Source organism: Bos mutus, chromosome 1, assembly GCF_027580195.1.
Source record: "Bos mutus isolate GX-2022 chromosome 1, NWIPB_WYAK_1.1, whole genome shotgun sequence".
Classification (NCBI taxonomy): Eukaryota; Metazoa; Chordata; class Mammalia; order Artiodactyla; family Bovidae; genus Bos; species Bos mutus.
The window spans coordinates 1,652,653-1,661,167 of NC_091617.1; the positions used below are offsets into that span (position 1 = coordinate 1,652,653).

At 48.4% G+C, this 8,515-nt stretch overlaps 1 pseudogene; it reads right to left on the reverse strand.

Moving 5' to 3' along the window:
- Positions 1-7,483: 7,483 nt before the first annotated feature.
- LOC102274658 (small ribosomal subunit protein uS15-like) lies at positions 7,484-7,935 on the reverse strand (annotated as a pseudogene).
- Between the last annotated feature and the right edge of the window lie 580 nt (positions 7,936-8,515).

Here is an 8,515-nt window from a genome sequence, read left to right on the forward strand (position 1 = left end):
GAACATGGGCGCCCCATGTGGTGCAGTGGTAAAGAATCCCCATGCCAATGCAAGAGATGCAGGTTTGATTCCTGATTCAGGAAGATCCCCTGGAGAGGGTAATGGCAACCCTCCAGTATTCTTGCCTGGGAAATCCCACAGACAGAAGAACCTGGTGGGCTATCGTCCATGGGATCACAAACAGATAACAACAACTCTGGATCATTACTGGTAATGGCAGGAAGGAGAAAGGATTGGTTGGAGAAACTGAATAACAGTGAGGTGAATCAGTCACAACCAAGGTCTCGGCCCGTCCCAGAGGAGGAGGTAAGATGGTCTTTCAGGCCTGTCGTGTCTCAAGAGAATGGAGGCAGAACTTTATATCCCACTTTGACCATCCCTGGACATGGGCTATCCCCAGGAAGGGGTGTGACCTTGGGCAAAATGGCAGTTTTCAGCTGAGGACAGTTCCCAGAGAATGACTTTGCAGAGCGCCACCAGCATCCACAGTCCGAGCAGTGTGTTCATCCCGTAGGGCATCTGGGCAGCATACCACAGTAACCACTACACCACCACCCCATTACCTCCCTGAGCCTGAAGCCAGGGTCATTTGTCATTTGTAGTTGCCCTTGAACTGTTGTTTGTCTGATGGTAGAGATTGTTTCTCTTTTACCTATGACTCTAGCAGGATTTGCGCTTCCCAGGTGGCTCAGTAGTACAGAATCTACTTGCAATGCAGGAGACACAGATTCCATCGTTGGGTCAGGAAGATCCCCTGGAGGAGAAAACGGCAACCCACTCCAGTATTCTTGCCTGGGAAACCCCATGGACAGAGAAGCCTGGCAGGTTGCAGTCCAAGGGGTTGCAAAGGGTTGGACACAACTCCGTGACTGAGCATGCATGCCGTTAGCAGAAGTGACAACAGAATACCCAGGGAAAGCTGTCTCTTTCAAGAAAAATGGGTGAAGACATTGGTCCTTTTGGAAGTGAAGAATATTCATTCCTGTGTAACTGATTTGCAAACACTCCACCCACTCCATTCATCCATATCATATGCCGGCCACCATAAATATTTGAGTGCATGCCTGGGGAATGCTTGGGCCTGGCTAGGAGTCCAAGGGGCAATTAGTTCAACCAGAACCAAGGTTCCTCTGACTGCACTGCTCTTCACATCTGTCCCTAAGATGGACCAGGCCTGACTGGAAGGGCTTTTTAATGGAGTTCCTCTAGAGGCACTGATTCTGCAGAGTTTGCAATGGATTCTTTTAGTGTCCTGTTGTCATGTGACGTATTTCTGTGCAGCACATCACCCCAAAATTTAGTGGCTGGCTTCAAACAATAACAACGTACTAGTTCCCCGGGTTCTATGGTTTAAGAGCTGAGAAGGGGCTTAGCAGGCTACTCTGCTCCAGGCAATGTCAGATCGGATCATATATGTGGCTGCATCCAGTTGAGGCTGAAATGTCCAAAATACCCACTCATCCCCCTGTCCTCTCTCTACACGGCCTCACCATCCAGGACTCCGCCTTATGACATAGCAGATGAGCAGCGAGAGCAAAGGACCCGGAATGGGTGCCAGGTGACTCCGCCCCTGTGTTATTGGTCAATGCCGCTCTTAAGACCAGCTCAGAGTCAATGGGAGAAGCTGAAATAGACTCCACCCCTCAATGGAGGCGCAGGAAGAGAGGATGGCCATCTTAAATGCACTATAGTGACAACCCTCTCATTCCTATAGATTTCTGATGAATCGTTATTAGAAGCAGCTTTTTTTAAAAAGGGGCATATACTCATCCCTTTCATGTACCCTGAGTCTGGAAGCACACTTTTGGGAAACTCTTTCCAAAATACTCTTCTACAGACATAGAGAGATGGGCTGTCTCCTGGGAGGGTTTTTTCTATGCCACCCTAGGTAGGAGTCAACAGGTGTGTGAATTTCAGCATCAGGAGGCCTTGCTGTTTGGCTTCACTGCTGCTGCTGCTAAGTCGCTTCAGTCGTGTCCGACTCTGTGCGACCCCAGAGACGGCAGTCCACCAGGCTCCCCCATACCAGGATTCTCCAGGCAAGAACACTGGAGTGGGTTGCCATTTCCTTCTCCAGTGCATGAAAGTGAAAAGTGAAAGTGAAGTCGCTCTGTTGTGTCCGACTCTTCATGACCTCATGGACTGCAGGCCTACCAGGCTCCTCTGTCCATGGGATTTTCGAGGCAAGAGTACTGGAATGGGGTGCCATTGCCTTCTCCATTTTGTTTCACATCCCCTGCCTAACTCCATTAGCTTCTCCCAGTTGTGACCATCACCATCGCCATCATGTCACCATTATTCATCATCAGGGCAGGCCCTTTATTAGGCACCCAATGGCTTGTCCAGTGGTGCTGGGAGATGGAGTGCAAATACAGGAAGGCTCAGAGCAGGCCTGCCTGGGGTGATGCCCAAGGCTGAATCGGAGGTTCCAGAACCCCTACAGAGGCCACACAGGCCAGAACATGAAGGTTGAATGAGCACCGCAATGCATAGCCAGGGGCTCACACCATGTAAGCTCAACAGAGGCGACAGGATCAGAGGACCACAGCATAGCACTTTTTTTTTCTTCTTCTGAAATTTAATTTTCATTTTATCTTGGAATATAGTTGATTTACAATATCATGTTCATTTTAGGTATATAGCAAAGTGATTCAATTATGCATATACATACATCCATTCTTTTTCAGGTTCATTTACCATATAGGTCATTACAGAGTATTGAGTAGAGTTCCCCATGTTATATAGTAGGTCCTTGTTGATTATCTGTTTTGTATAGAGCAGTCTGTATATGCTAATTTCAAACTCCTAGTTTATCCCCCATCCTCCGCACCAAACAGCATCGCATTTTGCCTTCAAGTTCTCCTGGTCCTGCTGGTTACTGGGGCTCCAGTTCAGTTGTCAGAAAATTAATTCACAGAAAAACTCTTTGCAGAAACTGGGAGATAGATTCCTCAGTCTGGGTCTGAACAGATTTTGGCTTCTCCACCGAAAGCAGAGACACACTAGGGGCAGGACGTCCATCTGCAGACAGAGAGGACAGGGAAACTCATACACAGGGCCGAACTCACGCGTTCATATGTAAAAACGTGATGGGCAAGTGCTTGACCCAGAAACGCGAAGCCGCAGCAGGGCCAACATACAGCTGTGCTGGGCCAACGGATTAACTGCAGTGAAAAGACTGGAACGGAACTCGAGTGAATCTACAGGGAGATGAAGACTTCCATACATTATCTGTCAATTCAGCAAGTTACTGAGTTGATCACTCGGCTAGTGCACGATGCGGCTGGCAGCTTTTTGCAACTCAGCGCATTTCCACGTGCCACTTGAGACCCCGAGCACATTTTCTCATTGGAGATGACCAGTTAGTTGCTACCTCACAAGGTAAGGCGAGGTAGGAGAAAGTACTTTGGAAAATGTAAAGTGTGTAAAAATATTAGTCTTTACAAACAGAAACAGACTCACAGGTTTCAAGAACGAGCTTATGGTTGCCGGGAGAAGAGAAGGCTGGGGAGGGGTGAGGCATAGTTAGGGAGTTTGGGATGGACATGTACACACTGCTGTATTTAAACTGGATAACGAACAAGGACCAGCTATATAGCACAGGGAACTCTGCTCAATGTTGTGCGGCAGTCTGGATGGGAGAGGAGTTTGGGGAGAATGGATACCTGTATCTATACGGCTCAGGCCCTTCACTGTTCCCCCAAAACTATTAATAGCCAACACTGTATGTTAATCGGCTATACCCCAATACAAAATAAAAAAGTTAAAAAAATTAGTCTTTCAAGAGAGGAAATAGATGGGGAAACAGTGGAAACAGTGGCAGACTTTATTTTTTGGGCTCCAAAGTCACTGCAGATGGTGACTGCAGCCATGAAATTAAGAGATGTTTGCTTGGCAGGAAAGTTATGACCAGCCTAGATAGCATATTAAAAGCAGAGACATTACTTTGCCAACAAAGGTCCGTCTAGTCAAGGCTATGGTTTTTCCAGTGGTCATGTATGGATGTGAGAGTTGGACTGTGAAGAAAGCTGAGTGCTGAAGAATTGATGCTTTTGAACTGTGGTGTTGGAGAAGACTCTTGGGAGTCCCTTGGACTGCAAGGAGATCCAGCCAGTCCATCCTAAAGGAGATCAGTCCTGGGTGTTCATTGGAAGGACTGATGCTGAAGCCGAAACTCCAATGCTTTGACCACCTGATGCGAAGAGCTGACTCAATGGAAAAGACCCTGATGCTGGGAAAGGTGGGAGGAGAAGGGGATGACAGAGGATGAGGTGGTTGGATGGCATCACTGACTTGATGGACATGAGTCTGAGTAAACTCCAGGAGTTGGTGATGGACAGGGAGGCCTGGCATGCTGCAGTCCATGGGGTCACGGAGTTGGACACGACTGAGCGACAACTGAACTGAACTGAAAGAGAGGAGAAGGCTGTGGCAGAGGATGAGATGGTTGGATAGCATCACTGACTCAATGAACATGAATCTGAGCAAACTCCAGGAAATAGTGGAGGACAGGGGAGCCTGGCAAGCTATAGTTCATGGGGTCACAAAGAGTCGGGCATAACTTAGCAGCTGAATAGCAGCAACAACAAAAGAGAGGACTAAGTACATTTTAGCAGTGGTCAGTGTAAAGATAAGTTCACAGAAAAACTGGAGTGGATCACACTGACCTGGGAAGAGTGTGTGTGTGTGTGTTGGTCACTCAGTCATGTCCAACTCTTTGGGACTCCATGGACTGCAGCCCACCATGTTCCTCTGTCCATGGAATGCTCCAGGCAAGAATATGGGAATGGGTAGCCATTCCTTTCTCCAGGTGGTCTTCCCAACCCAGGGATGCAACCCAGGCCTCCTTTAGTGCAGGCAGGTTCTTTATCATTTGAGCCACCAGGGAAGCCTGGGGACAGCGTGGAACCACCTCATATGGCTCTCGTCCTCTAGGTCTCTCTCTGCATCAGAAGCAGTTTCTGCTCCTCCGGGGCAGATTCCATGGTACAAATAGGCTTTCAGGAACTTCCTACTGTGATGTCTGATGAAAAACAGGCCTTTGGGTTTCAAAAGCCAATCCTTGGTGAGGAATGGAACCGATGCAGCTGTAGCTCTCAGATCTAGGAGAGGGATAATGATGTAAGAACCCAGACCCCTTGCTTCTGAATTAGAAAAGGATGCTCGTGGCTGTAGGGAAAGGATAATAGGAGAAGTGAGTGCATGAATATTTGCGGTCCCTGAGAGAAAAAGGGTCCTCTACCCCTCTTCCCCACTGGCTGAATCCAGATGGGTCTTAAGAGAAAGGTCTGTGGGCTGGACGAGGACAGGGGCTTGGCTACGTGCTCCAGATTCTAGCAGAGGCAGCAAGTGCCCAGAGAGAAATGAGATTGTGGGTGTCAGCAGGCATGTAGGTGGTCCCTGCTTTAGAAGCCTCACAGTGTCCCCTGGAAGGCCAAGGGCTACATGATCCGGCAGCTGGAGCAGAGGTGACAAAAGCCCAGATGCATGCACCCTCCTTTCCTGTCACCTGGGGGCCCTAGGAGCCTCCTCCTCCCCAGATAGGAATGGCTCCTGGAGGAAATTTACCCAGGAAGTGGACTGAGGTGCCTTTCTGCCAGCTGAATGGGGCCTTGAAAGAGAATTCAGGTGACACTCCTGTTGTAGACAAGGGGCCTCTCTGGTAGCTCAGTGGTAAAGAATACGCCTGCCAATGCAGAAGACACCAGTTTGATATTGGGGTCAGGAAGATCCCCTGGAGAAGGAAATGGCAACCCACTCCAGTGTTCTTACCTGGAGAATCCCATGGACAGAGGAGCCTAGCTATCTACAGTCCATAGTGTGGCAAAGAGTTGGTCACGACTTAGTGACTAAACAACAACAACCCTGTTGTATAATAAAGTGTTTGGCTGGCTTTCATTTTTAGTTCATAAGAAGGAGTCTCTAAATCTTTGGAATTTCCCAGGTGACAGGAGAGCCTTTGTTACTCATGAGCCTCTTGGATCACACCTGAGTTTATACTAAGAGTTATGATGACCCAAGGATAGGACACAAGAAAGACCAATCATGTGATGAGAGTTGGGGTCTGGCCGGTCTGACCTTGGCAGGGGTAGGGGTGGGGAGGGAGAGGGAGAGAGGGAGGGAGGTGGGAGATTGATTGCCCACATGGGCAATGAATCAGTCTATCAGGCTGACGTAATGAGATTCTGGTGAAAAACTCTGGACTTTGAGGCTGGATGGAGCTTGGTGGCTGGCGATCTCATTGACGTTCCAGGAGGGTGGCGTGCCTGCGTCCACAGGGAGGATCACAGGGAGGACCACAGAAGCTCTGCATCTGGACTTCTCAGACCTTTGCCTATGTGAGCATTCACTTGGCTGGGCCTGGCCTGGCTCTTTTATAATAAAACAGTGATTGTAAGTAGAGCACCTTCCTGGGTCCTGTGAGTCCTCCTGGGGAATTACTAAACCTGAGGGGTTGTGGGAAGCTCTGAATTTGTAGCCAGTCTCAGAAGTGTGGATGGCCTGGGACCCCCCCAGGAGTGTGGCCAGGGTGTGAGGGAAGGGCTGTCCTGTGGAGGACCCAGACTTTAACTTGGGGTGCAGTGGGCCAGGGTGGGGAAGTGACTGGCTAGTCGTGCTAGAACTGTGTTGCAGTTGGTGGCAGAAGAGTTACCAAAGACTAAAGTTGCACACTCACAAAAGGAGATGTGAGTACCTCCTAGGGTTGGTTTCAAGAAGCAAGAAGAGGCAGGGAAAGCTATTCTCATGGTGCTTGGGACATAGAAGATCTCAGTCAGTGTCTACATTTATTGTTTACTGTTAATCTAATTTTTGGGGAAAAGTCCACTCTTTCTCAAGATTATGGTTCCTTCTTCTCCAAGATCACCTTTATTTATTTATTTTTTTTTCATGGTGAGAGGAGGACGTGGGGAGGGGGACTGGAAGGATTCTTGGAATATTCCTCTTCAGTTCTTGTTTTGCTTCCATGATCATTTGTTCACTTATTAATTTTTTCTCACGAATAATCCCTGATATCATAGGTAAGAAGAGGTCAGGAGACCAGGGGGAGGCTTCGGGAAGAATCCAGACATCACACCGTGGTGGCCCGGATAGAGGTGTGAGAAGTGGTCATATTCTGGATATATTTTCTTTCTTTTTTTTTTCCTAGTCCTTTAAAAAATAATTTTATTTATGGCTGTGCTGGGTCTTTGTTGCTGTGCAGACTTTTCTCTAGTTGCTGCTAGGTGAGGTGACAGTCCAGTTGTGGTGTGAAGGCTCCTCGCTGTGGGAGCTTCTTTTGTGGTGGAGCATACACTCTAGGGTGTTCAGGCTTGTGGCACGTGGGCTCAGTAATTGTAGTGCTTGGGCTTAGTAGCTCTGAGGCATCTTCCTGGCCCAGGGATCGAATCCGTATCTCCTGCATTGGCAGGCAAATTCTTTACCACTGAGCCACCTGGGAAACCCCTTTCTTTCTAGTTTTATTGCTTGAGTATAACAGACAAGTTTATGCAATCAAGCCAAAGGCTGCAGATGCGTATTTCTGGTTGAGGGGAAGGACTTGTTTGGTCTTGTAATATCCAGCCCACCAGTGAATAGGGCTGTCAATCAGAATCAGATGCAATTGAGCATCTTTATCCTTTCTTTTCCTCTCAAGATGCTTTCAAACCGCAACGGCTTTCTTAATTAAATGGTAGAGATCCTCAGGAAAATCAGGAGCAAGTCCTTTAGACTTAAGAATTCTCAAGATTTTATTGCCTGTCACAGAATGTACTGTGTAACAGCATGTGAGTCTCTGAGGACCACCCCGATTCGTGAGGGAGTCAGGCTCTTCTTGACCAGTTTGTAGGTCTGCTCCTTCATGACCTCAGGCGTCAGCTTCAGCCAGGTGGGGACCCTGTGACGGGGGGACAGAACCAACTGGGACAGGCCTTTCCGGGGAGCGTGCATGCAACCCATGATGGAGGCAGTCTGGTGCCAAAGGAGAGAGATACGCTTTCAAGTTTAGGATTTGCCGACAGATTGGATGCAGGGTTAGAGAGAGAGAGGAAGATGCCTCCCAGGTTTTGGCCTAAGTCACAGCTGCCACTCACTGAGATGGGAAAGGTTGCAGTGACCTTTTGGGGACCATCTGCTAGTCCTGCAAAGTCACAGCCTGTTTGATCGTTCCCAGGTGGGTTTATCACTTTTTATTTTTTTACCAAATTGAAGGCAGGAGGAGAAGGGGACGACAGAGGATGAGACGGTTGGATGGCATCACTGACTCAATGGACACGAGTGTAAGCAAACTCTGGGAGATGGTGATGGACAAGGAGGCCTGGCGTGCTGCAGTCCATGGGGTCGCAAAGAGTCGTACATGACTGAGCGACTGAACAGCAACGATTTTTACCAAAATGGCCCGGTTTGTTCCAGCCTTTGGTGGAACTTCCCATGGAGAGCTCCGTCTTTACAGACAAATCAACTGCTTTTGATAAGGCTGATGTTTGGTTGGTCCATGGATCGCTCCTTCACAATCATTCATTTTGAGTGTTTATTTGGA